General features: G+C 42.3%; 1 protein-coding gene across 2 annotated transcripts in view; it reads left to right on the top strand.

The window, feature by feature from the left end:
* Positions 1 to 12,879, top strand: part of ANKRD28 (ankyrin repeat domain 28) — a 234,173-nt gene that overhangs the window by 49,082 nt on the left and 172,212 nt on the right. The window lies entirely within an intron of this gene.

Genomic DNA, 12,879 nt, shown 5'->3' with positions numbered 1-12,879 from the left:
ACATAGTCTCCTAGAAAATGGATCTTTTTCTGGGTAAAGGGGAAAAAGGGTAAGGATATTTATCATTCATATCATATCATTTTGCTTCTGTATTGGAGAGAATTCACAACATAGTGCCCACTGTGAGAACACATGAAGAAAACAACTAGCTTTCTGACTTTTTAGCTTTTTTTTTTTTTTTTTTTTTTTTTTTTTTTTTTCTCCCAGCCAGTTTGCTTGTTTGGTTGCTTCTCTCCTCTCCCCAGCGACATTCAGTCCAGAGTCAAGATGCAGGCCCATAAGAGGGAAAGGAAATATTTGGACTTGTACACTGCATAATGGAGGTGTCATGTAGGGGGAAAATGGTATTGATCATGTAACTAAAAATTGTCATAATGAATACACACAAGGAATAGAATTCTTGCATTTCATAAGAACATAATGGCCATACTGTGTCGGAACAATGGTCCATCTAGCCCTGGTATCCTGACAGTGGTCAGTGCCAGATGCTTCAGGAAGAATGAACAAAGCAGGACAATTGAGTGATGTTGTCCAGTCCCAACTTCTGGCTTCTGCAACTTGACTTTGCATCCTTAAAGTTTTAACAGTTTTTAATGTAGTTAAATAAAAAGTTGGCTGATGTACTATAATTAAATAGACCTGACGCTTTTTGCACTGTATTGGGCCACTGAGAGGTTATCATGGGATGTCAATTAGAACAAGAGACATTCGTTGTAATGTAAATCCAATTTATAAACTTTAACCTTTCCTGAGTCTCTTTTGGGTTTGTTCCTACGGTATCTTGGATTAAGATTCACCATAGATCCTGCATCACTGAAGTTCCCAAGAGCCTTTGCTTTGTACCTCCAACTTCAAGACTGCACATCATAGCCATCCTCCCTCTGCTTGAAATGGCACTGGACTTTCTTTCAGCAGCAATGCCAATGGACTCCAAAGTGGTGACTTTTGAATGAACCATTCCTGTACATTATAGGTTGTGATCCTTTTTGATTGTCTGCTTTTGAGATCTCCTCAAAAAGTTTATTGTAGTGGGTGTCCACAAGAGCTGCCTGTCCTGTTGCTGCTCCCCATATAGCAAAGAGATCAAGGATCTCTCCACAGCTTCATTCAGCTTCTCAAGGCATATTGTAGGGCTAGTGTCGTAATATCACTGAAATGCTGCTTTATTAGAACCCAGGAGTAAATGGATCTGTCCTGGCTCTGTGCCAATTTTTAAACAGTGGTGAGGAAGTTGATTCAACTCTGGAGCAGTGGAGGGCATGCAAGTATACAGAAGGGTCAGTCATGGATACCTGCTAAGCAGTGTGGGTTATCAGTTGGAGAATTGCTCAAGTAGTGCACAGCAGCATCGTGGGCACAGGAACAGGAGTCTGCACTAACTCATTTTGCACTGAATTTAGTATACTTCTGAAGAGCACTCCCAGAATTCACATGAAACAGTGAGTTCGTGTGCTTTAAGGGTTTACATCAGAGGAGGGCAAACTGCAGCATGTGGGATTGCTGGCCCCATGGCGCAGCGGGGCTCAGGCAGGCTCCCTGCCTGCCCTGGCCCTGCGCCGCTCCCAGAAGCGTCCGGGGGAGGGGCGGGAGTGGGGGCAGAGGGCTCTGTGTGCTGCCCTCACCTGCAGCTTCCACCCCCCGCAGCTCCCATTGCCTGGGAATGGGGAACTGCAGCCAATGGGAGCTTCGGGGGTGGTACCCACAGACGAGGGCAGTAGGCGGAGGATCTGCCTGCCCCACCTCATGCCGCTGCCGGATATGCTGGTGATGCAGGGCCAGGGCAGGCAAGGAGCCTGCCTTAGCCCTGCTGTGTGCTGCTGCGACCCTGGAGCCGCTCGAGATAAGCAGCACTGGGCCGGAGCCTGCACCCCGAACCCCTCGTGCACCCATACCCCAACTCCCTGCCCTGGGCCCCCTCCTGCACCCCTTGCCCTGATCCTGTTCCTGCTCACCGCACCCGCTCCCACACTCCCTCCTGCACCCCAACCCCCTGCCCCAGCCCTACATTCATGGCCCTGCATACAATTTCCCAAGCCAGATGTGGCCCTGGGGCGAAAGTTTTTCCGCCCCTGGTTATATCATGCATATTAAAGCATTTTCAGTCTGCATTAATGTGAGTTAGTACAGCCTAAACTTCCTATGTAAACAAACCCTGAGTGTGCTGGTTCACCTCTCTCCTGCTAGCCTGGGGAAAAAAAACTAAGACTGAGTCAAATATATCTCTTGTCCATGAGTGCAGAATATTACCATTAGATCAGCATGCTGATTCATTTTATTGCTCTCTTTATGCACTGAAGGCTTTATGGAGCATAAGAAATTGGCAGCTGAGAAAATATGTCTTCATAAGTATGAATGCTGAGCTACTGTCAGCAAAATGTAAAATTACTTCATTAAAACACAGCTTATGCTCATTTTCTCTTAATTCTCCCAGGTCACTTTCCCATCCCACCACTAAAATAATTCATTTTCAAAAATTATAATTTATGTATTCACTGAGTATCCAGAAATGAATTTAACAAAACTGTAGGCGTGGCCATTGCCCTGAAGACCTTACTATCTAAAATCAAAACACAAGAGTGAGTAAACAGTGGCAAGAGAATACTAGGATTACAAAAATTAGGTCATGTAGTATCTTAGGTATGACATGCATACATCTTGACTGTTTTGGTGGATATATATATCTACACATCTTAAAAAAAAAAGTCATTTTCTAAAAAAATTGTGGGATTTATGCTAATTCTGATTAGGCAGGGAAGAAAATGAACTAATAGATTGGAGTGTGTGATGGGGTAGGAAAGAACAGTGACTGCGGAAGATGAGGTGGGAGAGGGAGAGAGAGGTGACATTGTTTGGGTCCTCACCAGTATTCCCCCAGAGAACAAAAACGGGATATTGTGCGGTGGGAGAAATAACCTATTGCATTCTAGATTATAAAAAATAGAAGCAGCAGTGAGTCAGTGGTTAGGTGAAGTCTCTAGGTACCTGGTGGAATCAGGTGCTTGAGTGGTACTCTGTAGAAGGAGTAGAGCAACAAGAAAGTTCTGTGATTCAGAAGCTGGTGGCAGCTGCTACTACAGCCCTCGGGATAGGTGGTAGGGTTGGGCTGATGGGAAAGCTTTAAAATCATGTCCTCACATTGGAAATAACATTTTGGGTTTTGTTTTGTCTGTCTCAAACTTGCATATGTCTATACTACTTAAACCTGAAACGCTGAAAATTAATGAAGTGGTCTTTCTTTCAGCCTATTAGATCCATGATATTTATAAAAATGTACATCAAATGCAGTTTCGTTAAGGTGTTCAGATTCATGTGCTAACAGCTACACTCCAACATAATTCAGCTGTTGACTACCACACTTTTTATTAGATGTGCAGTTGAACAATTTAAATTTGTGTTTATGGGTGTCGTTTTGTTTAAAAAAACATGATATTTAAAGTTAAAGTATAGGTGAGTAGTGTGCATTTGAGGGGAGAGAGTTGCATGGAGAATTAGGCATGGGAGATATAAATTATCTTGTGGTTTGTAGTAGTGGTACTTTGTTTTCTTCAGCTGTTAATTACCTATCAGGCCAGAGGTCACAGCTTGAAAATTGGGTTTTTGTATTAAACAAGCATACCCATTAAGAGCAGTATTCGGTAGGATCACACATTTTTTGGTTATGTGAAATATACCTTAATTTCCATAATTGGCCATTAGGATGGATTAAGGTTAAGTACGGATTTTTACTTCAATATCTTCCTGTTCAAGTTATACGAGTGCAAACTAGAATGAAAAGCCACCAAAATATAGTCAAGTTGAACTAATTGAAGATTCAGAAACTTAGTTTTGTCAGTAGATTACTAAAAGTGTAGTATTTACACTTCAGCTACTTGCAACAAATTGTTGTGGAATTATCAACTTTTTCTGTTACTTCCAGACACCAAATGTAGCAATTTGCTAGGTTTACTTATATTGAGTTCTGTTTTAGTTCCCCAAGGGGGCAGCAGATTGTCTGAATTCTGTGTCATTCTTTTGTCCTGCCTGGTGAAATTTGCAGCAGCCAAAATTGTCAGTGCAGAGCTTACTAGCTCACGACAATGTGGGATCCATAATATAGCAGATATATATTTAAGTGATTTCCATACAATCATTCAGGTATCCCATGTCACCTTTTCTGATTTTAGTGCCTGTGTTGCTGCTGCTGCTGCTGCTCTACACTTTCCATTTCTTCTTATACTTCATTTTGAGTATATTCTGTAGCATGCAGAATACAGATCTGCAGACAGGATTTATGGGGTCTGGGATAAGGGGCCCAGCAATATTCTGTCCCATCTCTCCCCCCCCTTCCCCGAGGTCCTTTGCCTTGGCATAGTCCCCTGCACTCTGTACATCACTTTCCTAGGAGGAGGTCACCTCCCTTTTGTGTTTCACTGCTAACTCATACTCTTGCTAAGGTGATGAGATTTTCAAAATGAAAAACCAAGACTGCCATCATATAAAGGCCAGAAGGTGTGGAGGAGTTTTGGGTGTGAAGCCAGAAGTGCCCATGGAAGGGATTTAGGAACTGGCGGGGTAGAGATGAGATTAGTCAGTTCCTTTATAGCTCCTTTTATTTAATTTTTACCCTCTTTCTGCATGCCCAACATATTAAGTTAAATTAAAAAAAACCTCACTTGCTCAAAGTTGCAGTTTATCTCCTTTTAACTTCTTCTGTTGTCCTCCTCTTGGTCTTTCCAGTTTTGATTTTTTTTTCACACTTGACTCTCATTTCTCTAATCTGTCCATCCCTTTGAGCTGCTACCTCTCATTTGTTCTTCCTCATCCAGCCAAGTTTAGCCAGCTGCGTTTGCACTCACCTTCCCCAGCCATTGTAGTCTTTCTTTATAGATTATTAGGGTTGGAAGGGACCTCAGGAGATCATCTACTCCAGCCCCCTGCTCAAAAGCAGGACCAATCCCCAAATCGCCCCCTCAAGGATTGAACTCACAACCCTGTGTTTAGCAGGCCAATGCTCAAACCACTGAGCTATCCTTGCTCCCTGGATAAGGGTAAGGTTGATAGACCTGAAGAGGATGAGGAGCAGTTCTCTTCACTGTGCTACGAGCTTTTGGGGCTGGAAAACCTGCTTGCCCACTGAGAGGGCAATGGGGGGAGATGAGGCCTGATAACTTTTTTTCCTCAATTTAACTTTATATATCTGATAGGGATGTGTTATGAATAAACCCACCTGCCACATTTTGTGCAGCTCCATGTGACATTTTGTGCAGATAATGTGACTAATTGGCGTGTAGTACCCACATACAGTGTTTCCAGAAATGTCTGTTTAATATTGATGAATGACACCAGGTATTCCGTGTAGGCTTCCCTGAGAAGTGAAAGCAGGTGTGTGCAGGCAGGGTCTTATTCATTGTACCTCTCAAAGACTGAGGGACAGGATGACTTTCTTGTGGGGGTAGCCAGAGTCAGCTTGGTATTGGTAACCAGAATGGTTTGAGAATGGGGATGTTTGGTTTCTGGAAGGGAACATGGATATGGGGATGGCATTAGTTCCCTTAATCCCTTTGTTCCTGTTGGCCTGTGGCCCTGTCAGGTCCTCACATTCTGTTCTTTGTTAGCTCTTGTGTTCCTCCTTCCCCAGAGCTCCTCATCTACCCTGCCTGTGGGCCAGTGATGCTGCCAGTGCCCCTTTCCCTCTCCACTGCTACATGTGGCTGAGAACCAGCAGGGGGAGTAGAGAGCAGACAGAGAAGGAAGTCTGATGATAAACAATATGAACTACAGGTCAAACTTTTTTCTCAAAGGTCAGCTGAATGTAGACAAATATAAACACTGAAAATTAGTAAAAATAGAAACTAGAATCTCCATGTATACTTCAGTTTGACTTTCACTCTTCTTATGTTCTTAAACACTGAAGCATCTGCTTAACTTTTCACATGAGTTGAACCATTAAATTCAATGCAATTATTCATGTGCATAAGCCTGTAGGATCTGGGGTGTAGACATTTAGAAGTCCACGATTTAAGGGAGTTTTCTTTTCATATTGGTTAATCTTTGTTAGTCTTTTATGCGCTAGCCAGTGCTGTGAAAATGTTTTTCAGGAATCCTACTTAATAAAATGTCAGATCAATATTTACTCAAATGCATATAGAAGATATTTTTGAAACCCATAAAATGCCTCAATTAAAATTGTCACACTGTCTATTCGTTACAACTGTGCATGTCAACCGGTGGATTAGTGTAATATGAAATAAATTAACTCCTGCTCCAATTTGTAAAACAAGGCTAAAATATTGAATGATAACCATTAAATGCACTCTTTTTGTATGTAGCATACACACAATTTTCTAACTGAAATCCAAGCCTGATGATAATGAATTGAAATCCATTATTCTGACAGTCTGAGAGGATATAAACCCAGAATTGTAGGGAGAGTTTAGAGAATTGAGATACGAATGTATCCTTTCAAAATTGATTTTATTTTCTTGTCTTTTATGTCCTGGTGTCCTTTGTTTTTCAGCTATAATACAATTAAAAATAATAAAACCTTCTTGACAATTAGTGCAATTTTAAAAAGGACACTTAGGTTTTTACAGTTACACACATGAAATTATTGTGGTACCACATGCAAATTGAGTACTTTGTGGTGGGGAGCGCTACCATTTTACGAGCACAATATTCTGATTCTTCACAGGGCAACTGTTTCTATAATTGCATATATACTTGTGTTCATTCTGGAAAATCAAGCTCTAAAAGTTTTATTGTCTGTACAGTGACACAATATATAACAGCAGTAAATAAAATAATGAAGTTGCTAATTCATAGAGGTTGTAAGCAGAATTTCTGTGTTGTGTAATGCTCCCTTTAAGTGGCTTTTTAAAATGGTCCATGTACTCATGCTCTATGTATCCATTTAATTTTTCTAATACCCCCCCCAAGTGAATCATATCCACTTATCCACTCTGTCAGGAAATGTTCTTTTCCAAGTCAGCAAGAAACCTTCAAGGGAGGATTGGTGGAATTTTTGAACTATAAGGCTGATCCACTGGGAATTGAAAGATTTCCTTTGTCTGCATTCATATTCACTCAGCGTGCTGAAAAAAAATTTCCCACAGAAATGGCCTTTTTTGAGGAGGGAGGGTGGTATGCAGGCCCACACATGCAATGTTACCTAGATCCCCATCTCCCTAAAAATTCTCTCTAGACAGTATTTCTGAGGAGTGCGGAGCTGTAGAAATGACTTTGAAGAAACTGTGTTCATTTGACACTTGTATAATTGTTTAAGCTCTTTTTATTGTTGCAGTGAGCAAGTATTGTAGGCGAAGCACACTTGCCACAAAGTCAAACGTCCAGAAGGTAATGAAAGCTTTCTTCATACCTAGATTTCCTAATCAGCGATGTTAGTTTCTTTAGGAATAGGTTTTTGGGATCTTCAGATAAAGAGAGTGCTGTTTTGGAATTACAAAATATTGGAGAAAGATAACGGATTGCTAGCACAATCCAACAAAAGAGTGGGGGAAAAAAGTTTGGCCCTTAAGGAAGATCTAAGCAAAATAAATAGTTTGTTTTCTTGGCAGCAAAGTAAGTGTATCCAATTGATAGGAATGCTTGCTAAAGAGGGACCAGTTTAAAGTTTCTTGCTTTGGGCAGCACTCTGTGACAATTTATTGGAATGTCTCATGCATACTGAATTTATTTCCAATGTCTGACCAGTCTTTCTTTAAAGAAAATAAAGTACACTATATTAAACAGTTACACAAATCTTCTTCTCTGATCCTTACTATGCAAAAAAGCGAGGGCAGGCATTAATAACTTGCTGGAAAGGGCTGTCATTAAATCTTTGATGGGATGTACACTTCTCCCAAATATGGAATAAATATTGACTCTTGGTATGATGTTTGAGGTATTTAGAGAAAAGATGTTGGCTTTTCCATCCCACTCATTAATTTTTTGGGGGTGGGGGAGGGGTGCCCTCTACTCCACTCCTGCAGCGTCAGAAAGCTCAGATAAGCTCCCTCATCCTATAGTGGCTTATTGACTGAGCGTCCTGCTCCTGTGTCCACCTGCTGTTGCCAGTAAGGATCCAGTGGAACTCCTTCCCAGATCACGGGAATGAGAGCTCCTGAGGGATCCTAAGATTCTCCAAGAAACTTAGGATAAGCCCTTACCTCCCCCCCCCCCCAAATAAAACAAACCAAAATAAAACACAACCAATCCTGCTTTGAATGCATGTGAGGTGATTAATCCTGGCTCTGACTACTTTTGCAAAATGAGTTGGGGTAGAGCATGTGCATCAAGATTGACAATATAGATATACAAGAGAAAAAATACAAAGTGTGGTATCCATAGCAAGGGTAATTTAGCGCTCTCGTTAATTTGAGGTATTTCCTGTTACTGATACGTATAGGAACAGAAAATACTCCCTGTGAGTAAAAGCTGACTGAAGGTTACTATGGATACCAAAAGTTTGTTTTTCCTGACTGTGCATATAGTTTAAATTATGGCGTAGTAATGTATTGTATGGATGGGCATTTATCTTTAACCCAGGGGTGGCCAACCTGCTCCTGAGAATTTACCAATATGCATTGCCAAAGAGCCCCAGTAACATGTCAGCATCCCCACATCAGCTCCCCCCCCCGCCCCAGTGTCTGCCACCCTCCAGCAGCACCGCCGCCAATCAGCACCTAACCCTCCATCCCTGCGCCTCCTGCCCACCACAGTCGGCTGTTTTGTGGTGTGCTGGAGGCTCAAGGGGGGCGGGGGGGGAAGGAGGAGCAAGGGCGCAGCAGACTCAGGGGAAGGGGCGGGGGACTTAGGGGAAGGAATGGAGTGGGGCCAGGGCCTGGGGCAGAGCTGGGGGCTGAGCAGTGAGCACCCCTGTAGCACATTGGAAAGTTGGCACCTGTAGCTCCAGCCCTGGAGTTGGCACCTATGCAAGGAACCGCATAGTAACCTCTGAGAACTCTGGAGCCATGGGTTAGCCACCCCTGATTTAACCCATTACGCTTTCTCCAAGGAAGAGTTTGATTAGAACAGTAGTTCACAAAACATTAATAGGAAGTGTGACTTGATATTTTTCTGGAGACTATGTATTAAAAAAAAATAATAATCTTGCTGATCATGGGAAGAATCTGACAGTGCACATCTATTTCAGGTTTTCTCTTCACAAAAATCCCTCCAAGCAGGCAGTAGTTTGGTTTTGTGTTCTACTTTCTGTAACTTAGATTTCTGCATCCACTTAGTATTTCATACTGTTTTTATTGGAAAATTTGAGATTGCTGTTGGCTTCTAAAAAGGAAGGAGTTCCTTGATTACACAGGCATGGAAAATGATTGCAAGAGAGTATTCTTTTGCTACTGATGAGGATCAAAGCTGTAATTTTGAATTTGAAAGTTTTTATGCAGCCTTGGGATAAGAGATTCACAGCTATATCTCTTTAACATTTGAAGATGGGTAGTTTCAACTCCACCCAGTCCACGCTTGTTTGTTTTGAGGAAACTTTCCCATCTATTTACAGTATTATAGGAAATGAATAGTTATGCTAAAAGCTAGATCTACTGTTTAGCAAATCTTTACTGATCATTTCTTGAATAATAACAGCAGTCTTTTACTTTGAAAAAGTGGATGATTCTGGAAATGCCCATAGGTCATGAGTCATCACTGAAGATTTTAAATAGTTGAATGCAGTGTTTGTCCTCCACCCTTCCAGAATGACATGAATCATATTTTAGTGTTTCCCAAATAGTTTATATGGAAATGGTGTATATTCCTGACTTAAGCTTTGAAATGTTGGTGTATACTCCTCCTCCTGCTGTTGTACACATTAGAATTCCATAGGAATTCTAAGCAGACTTGGATTGTAAAGGCAAACATTTTGTAACCCTAGCAACTTACTTTAACCACAAAGATTTTTCCTTCTACTTTTTGATGTGACAAACCTATAATAATCTGTTACTGATTGGCACAACTGATTTTACAGTGTTTTTTTTTTTGTTTTTTTTTAAATATAACTTTACATGTTAAACACTGGAATAAATTGCTTAGGGAGGTTGTGGAATCTCCATCTCTGGAGATATTTAAGAGTAGGTTAGATAAATGTCTATCAGGGATGGTCTAGACAGTATTTGGTCCTGCCATAAGGGCAGGGACTGGACTTGACTTGATGACCTCAAGGTCCCTTCCAGTCCTAGAGTCTGAGTCTAAGTTACGTAGAATTCAGTTGCAATAATCACTTTATTATTGTAATAAATTCATAAAGGCTAATTTACTGAAAGTGTGCATATGAATAAATTATTTTCCTGTCTTTTTAGAAGGCAGTTTTGTTTATTTCATGTGAATAATTAAAAAAAAAACAAAAAAACCCAACCAAAAAAACCCAACCCTCTAACCTGAAAGCCTCTGGTCAATCCTCAGTCCCATTATCTCCTGGTTGTATGGTGTACATACATAGCCTAAATCACTACCGTGGTAAGCTGATCTACTCTACGCAACTCCAGCTACGTGAATAACGTAACTGGAGTCAACGTACCTTAGGTTGAATTACCGCAGGGAGTCGATGGAAAAAACTCTCCCATTGGTTTACCTTACTCTTCTCATTGGGGATGGAGTACAGAGGTTGACTAGAGAGCGATCAGCTGTCAATTTAGTGGGTCTTTACTAGACCTGCTAAATGGATCGCCGATGGGTCGATCTCAGAGCCTCGATCCCAGCTGTAGTGTAGACATAGCCTTAGACCTGGTCTACACTGGCGGGGTGTGGGGGAATCGATCTAAGTTACGCAACTTCACCTACGTGAATAATGTAGCTGAAGTCAGTGTACTTAGACCTACTCACCACGGTGTCTTCACTGTGGTGAGTCGACTGCTGCCACTCCCTCATCGACTCTGCCTGCTCCTCTCACGGTGGTGGAGTACAGGAGTTGATGGGAGAGCATTTGGGGATCGATTTATTGCATCTAGACTAGACGCGATAAATTGATCCCCGCTGGATTGATCACTGCCCGCCAATCTGGCGGGTAGTACAGACATACCCTTAAACACGTTTGTATAAAATGTAACCACTTCTGTATCAAATTAAAACTATCACAAGGAACTCCCAGAAGAAAATGTGGGATATGCCTCAGCAAGGGCAAATATGGTACAACTAGGAAAAGATGACATTTTTCTTTGTCATAAGAGCCACAGATCCACTGCAGTGGAAAAGAACTATTCTGTGGAAAAGAACCACAGATCCACTGCACTGCAGTAGGAAAAGAACTATTATCAGTCGTTGGCAGTGGAGGGAATGCCCTGCCTCTGGAAGTTCTTTCCAGTTTTTTCTGCTTTCATGGTGTCCCGCAGAACTTGCTGGAGAGCTTTCCTGAGGAAAATACCAGACTTTTTTTCAGATCGGGGACTAACATTTTAGTTCAGTAGCATTGTCTTTCTAACTCTCATTCATGTCCCTGGATTGCATTCTGGGGTGGTTGACTGCTCATATCTGTTCGCAGGCTTCATGGAGAAAGTTAGGTTAAGAAAAGGAAAAGGAAAAGGCCTGTGACTCCTGCTTCATTGATGTCATCAAATGTCTTGACAGGCTGCTCAGCCAGCTCTGTGGGGAGAGTTCAGTATTCTCGTTTGGCAGCAAAGGAGGCAGGCAGGACTAAAAAAACTGCCTCCAGGGGCAAGCCTCTTCCCCTCCCCTATCTCCACAAGTAGAGTAGGCAAAAAAGCCCAATGCCAGTTAGAAGAACATTCTTGAGTCCCTAGAGCCCTGTGCCAATAGCCACTCTCCTGACTATGAAGCTGAGCTGCTTTATCTTCAAGGGGGAAACAGATCTGTCTGGCCCATGGGGATCCCATGCAGAAGAAAGTGAGACAGATTCTGTGGAGTCTGTTGTTGAACTTCAAGCCAGGACGGTGAGACCCCCAACAGGGACCCATGTTGGGGAGGGGAGCCAGTAAGCTTAGATTATTTTTAGGAAGTGGTGGGTGATGGGCACTGGAAATATTTTCGGAGCAATCTCTGAACCCAGTTTTGCTTCCCTCCTCTGAAGTAGGATTATAGGGACAGACTTTCAAAAGGGAAATAAATGAAATCAGTGCTGTTTCCCCACCTCATATTCAGAGTACAGCATAGCAGGTCAATGCAGAAAAGACCAGACTACAGTCATGTGCTGTCTTCTTTGTGTGAATGTATGTGCACAAAGGGAGTTCTTTCCCCTCAGGGAAAGAAAGCAAGCTGTCCTAATCTGAGTTACACAGTTTTATACATACGTAAAGATGGAAAAAAGATCAACCTTTCTCAGGGAGCACTGTTACATTATGATAGGAGCTTGGCAGCTGTCCTGGACAAGCTATATCTGTACATTCCTCCTCATGCTCCTTGAGAAGATGTAATAAGGGGATGAGGTTTCCTGTCACACCTAAAAGCTGGGGAAAGTATTTGGCTGTTGGAACCAGCTGCTGCTGTTTGCCTACCCTAATATCCATGATACTGTTCCTACCGTGTGCTGCCGGTGACCAGGGCTGTCCATCACCCCATCTCAGCATGGAGTGAGGAGAAGGACAGCAGCCCACATGGAAGAACAAGCAGGCAATAAGGGGCCTCTTACTCCACCACTTCTTAGACCCTGTTGGTCTCCATTTAATAAAATCAGGTCTCTCAGGGTACGTCTACACTACGGGATTATTCTGATTTTACATAAACCGGTTTTATAAAACATTGTATGAAGTCGAGTGCACGCGGCCACATTAAGCACATTAATTTGGCGATGTGCGTCCATGGTCCGAGGCTAGCGTCGATTATCCAGAGCGTTGCACTATGGGTAGCTATTCCGTAGCTATCCCATAGTTCCTGCAGTCTCCCCCGCCCCTTAGAATTCTGGGTTGAGAGCCCAGTGGCTGATGGGGCAAAAATCATTGT

The sequence above is a fragment of the Chelonoidis abingdonii genome, chromosome 2, assembly GCF_003597395.2.
Source record: "Chelonoidis abingdonii isolate Lonesome George chromosome 2, CheloAbing_2.0, whole genome shotgun sequence".
Lineage (NCBI taxonomy): Eukaryota > Metazoa > Chordata > Testudines > Testudinidae > Chelonoidis > Chelonoidis abingdonii.
The sequence above is the reverse complement of the archived record's forward strand: the minus strand, read 5'-3'. Positions and strand labels throughout refer to the sequence as shown.